Source organism: Lactuca saligna, chromosome 6, assembly GCF_052625555.1.
Source record: "Lactuca saligna cultivar CGN05327 chromosome 6, ASM5262555v1, whole genome shotgun sequence".
Classification (NCBI taxonomy): domain Eukaryota; kingdom Viridiplantae; phylum Streptophyta; class Magnoliopsida; order Asterales; family Asteraceae; genus Lactuca; species Lactuca saligna.
In genome coordinates, this window is record NC_136422.1 from 46,335,798 (window position 1) to 46,339,842 (window position 4,045).

At 37.2% G+C, this 4,045-nt stretch overlaps 1 non-coding gene across 1 annotated transcript; it reads left to right on the forward strand.

The window, feature by feature from the left end:
* Positions 1 to 244: 244 nt before the first annotated feature.
* On the forward strand, positions 245 to 351 carry LOC145003598 (small nucleolar RNA R71). Its single transcript, XR_013662052.1, has one exon. It is a non-coding gene; the product is annotated as a small nucleolar RNA R71 (small nucleolar RNA).
* The last annotated feature ends 3,694 nt before the right edge of the window (positions 352 to 4,045 follow it).

Sequence of the window (4,045 nt, forward strand, 5' to 3'; positions counted from 1 at the left end):
TCTTCTATCCATGGTTTTTAACATGGCCATGACCGCGGATAATTCTTCAGTAGCAGCATATGCGGCTCCCCTCGTGACATCATTCCTTGGGTTGTGGTATTCTCTAGAGTGTTTAGAGAATTCTTCAATTAATTCTTTGATCACCGGGGGTGGCTTCTTCGTAAGTGGGCCTTGTGAGTCTAGCAGCTACCGGGTCGTAACATTGACTCCATCATAAAAGATGGACACTTCTTGTTGGCTATTTAGATCATGGTGTGGGCAATTTCGTAGCAGACTTTTGTACCTCTCCCATGCTTCATATAACGACTCTCCAACTTGTTGTTCAAAATTTGCAATGGCCTTCTTGAGCTTGGCTATCTTTGATGGTGGGCAAAAGTGATCTATAAATTCTTCCTTCATTCTGGCCCAAGTAGTGACTGACCCGGGAGGAAGTGATTTGAGCCAGTCTTTAGCAGCACCCTTGAAAGTTACCGGAAGCATCCGAAGCAGCTGAGTTTCGCGGGTGACATTTGGAATGTTGAAGTAATCAGCAACATCATTGACTTCATCCAAATGTTTGTAGGCATCTTCATGATCTTTCCCGTAGAAAGGTATCTCCTTGAGTGAAGCTAGAATATGACATTTTAGCTCAAAGGTGGCAGTTGCGGGAATTGCGGGTTGCACAAGTCCGGGGCCATGGTCGTCGCGCATCCTCTTCTTCCATTCTCCCATGGGAATTTCATCAATGTTAGCCATAGTGAATGCTAACTCTTCCTCCGATTCGGTGTCTTGCTCGTAAGTTGCCTCGTCTTCTTCCTCGGTTTCGTATCTAATCTCTTCTTGAATTGGCTCTTCAATTATTAAGGAAGCGCTTGAAGCTCCTGATTTGCTGCTCTTCTTTTTCCTGAAAACAGTCTTCAAGTTGGACAATGGTGATTTCTTTGGTGTGCTTGAACTCTCCACGTCCTTCCCTTTGTTTCTTTTCAATTCGGATTCGGGGTCTTCAAACGGGGGTACCAGTGGTGTGTTTGCTCCTATGGTCATGAAAGTCCTGAAATTAATCAAATAAAAGCGTAAAAAGAACAAAAAGATTGCAAACAACTAAAAGAAAAAAATCCTAAATAAGCTGTTACTCGCCGAGTAGGCGCGAGTGCACTCGGCGAGTAGCAGTGGTTTTTCAAAAAAAATTCTAAGTTTTAAACCTAACTAAAACAGATACTAAAACCTAATTACTATTTACTAAACTGCAATAAATGAACTTTATGCAAGTAAACTCACACAAAGGATCGAAAAAATTAGGAATTAGCTTAATTATTTAGAACCGTTCCCCGGCAACGGCGCCAAAAACTTGATGTGTGTAAATTCAACTAGTTTTATCCCTACTTTTTATTAATGATTTGAGCACACAAAGGCAGTGAACCTGTCTTTAAGTGGTATAGATTGATAAGTAAGGTATCGAACTCAGGGAACGGAAATTAAACTAATAGCTAATTTTAACTAAAACAAATAATAAAAGTAAATGGTTTTTCTCTAGTTTTGCAAGACTAGAAACTTAAACAAACTAAATTTAACTAATTAACTAAAGCAACAACTATTCACCAAATTTGATAAAGATGTTTCTATTTAGGTTCAACCAATTCACTCCTATGGTTATTTAAGTTAAGATAGATTAATTGCTATTGGTTACCAATGATAATAGTTAGGTTCATGTTCATTACTCCTAACCCTTAGACAATTAACTAATTTAAGCGTTGATCAAGTGTTTAAACTAATTAATTCCCTAGATTAATTATTTGGGTTAAATAAGATTTGTAATAGTCAATTAAGTTATTAATTCAATTAACCTCTTGTTGATGGTTTCTCAACAAGCTCACACATTAATCTTCCTATTTTCTTATTAATCTTAGTTTCATAATCATTACTTCCAAGCATACGTTTTAGCATTCACATAGACATATGAGGTTAACAATTAAGTGATGTTCATGCAACCTAATTGCCTTCCAATTAACAGAAAATAGTAGTGATTAACACATAAGGTTCTTTAACAAACTTAATTTAACAAATCACCAATAGACAATTAAACAAAATTCAATAATTAAACCATAGGAGTTCTTTGGTATTCCCCAAACAGAAACAAAAACGAGTTTAGCTCATAGTTGCAGTAGAAACAAGCATAGAAACAAAGTTTATGAAAGAAAACATGTTTAATTCCTAAGTCTAAGTGGTAGAATTAACCTAATTGCTTGAATTCTTCCAACTCTTGAAGCTTAGGGTTCTTCAACGCCTTCTGAACCTTTTAGTCGCAGCTAATTCTCCAAAATTCGCCAGAGGTCCTTTCCCATGTGATAAGGATTCGTCTTATAAAGATATCTCAAAACAGAGGCTACTCGGCGAGTAGCAGAATCAACTCGCCGAGTAGGTCAATACTTATCCGTCTTCAGATTAGCAGTCGTACATATCTTCTAGCATCTCATCGTGTACTCGCCGAGTATGGCCGATGTACTCGCCGAGTATGTCTTTCTTGGCACCCTTTAATCTTCTCTTGCTTTCCTTTTCTCCTTTTTGCCTCCAAGCATATCTTTTTGGGCTGAAAACACAATTCAAAGCATTTTAAGTACCTTTTGTCCAAATTATTCTCATAACTAACCAAAAATAACTAAGAATATATGTTAAATAATTAACTAATTATGCACATATCAAAATACCCCACACTTGACTTTTGCTTGCCCCCAAGCAAAACTATATTTTAAACACATTAAAATCACATTAATAACTCCAATCCTTCCCAGCCATTATGCCAAGACCGCAACGCATGCATTTGTGTCTAATTCCTAAAAACCCCCCATACTTCAAATACTCACAATCCTCATAAACATTCGCCCACTCACCCCGAACTATGCTCATTTTATGCAACCCTCCGAATCCATCATCAGAAAACCTCTTTACCCTCAAGGTATTTTTAATTGAGCAACCCAAGCATACATAATCTAGATAATTACAATTTATGATACCACATTGGAGCTCTTTGGAATTCTTCACTTGCTTGATAATTTGATCTTGGATAACTTTGAATTCACCACCTTTGTTGTTTGATTTCTTTGGTATCTTCAACTTTTTGAATTTCTTTGAATTTCCGATCTTCATATTTGACATTTGACTTTGATGCTCCAAAAATTCTTCAAACTTTTTCTTGTAATTCTCTCTCTTTTTATTTTTTTTTATTTTACATGTATTCCTCACTTTTTTTTCACTCAAATCCCTACATGCTTAAGCAGGGGTGCTCAATCTCAACCTTTATTGGCTAATGATAAAAATCTTCCTGGATACATTTCAGGTTTAGGCTGCTAAACATATTGCATCCCTCAGGCTGAGCAGGGTCGTGTTTTTGTCTCATGATTTCACTGAAATAAGGAAGCCACAAATGCACTAGAACGTGTATAGGCTCAACTAAACATTTGGGTTCTCATGCAATTATTAACACAACTTTAATATGGAATCCTAATTCTTACCAAAATTTTCTAATTTAAGAACATCCAATCCGAACGCTCTCCTACAAGAAACATAGCCAAAACAATCTATATGTCCACCGTCTATGACTAGAAGGCTCCCTATAACCTATCGACACCATTGTCGTCACTTCAAATGTCCAATACTCCATCCTGGAGCTACTCACCTCCTCCATTGCCCCCATAAGGCCTAATCAATGTCCTTTACAACACCAACAAGTGTCACAGTGTTGAAACCTCTCATATAACTAACAAAACCCATACGATTTTTTTAGTATACCTGAACCACCTCAACCTAACCATTATGGAAATCGTTATCCGAACTGCAACATACAAAATCTCCCAAAATTAACGTCCTACCCGAGAATTCGAAATTCTCCCCCACTTAGAGCACTAACCACTACCTACTGTTGGCGAGCTGATATGCGACTTAACCATCCCAATACGAAGTAACGAACTTCATAGAATCCGAATTACTGCTGATGATCTCTGAATTTCTAAATTACAACTTTTCACCCTAGACTGGTGATTCTCTATCCTATCTCTTATCCCTTGAATGC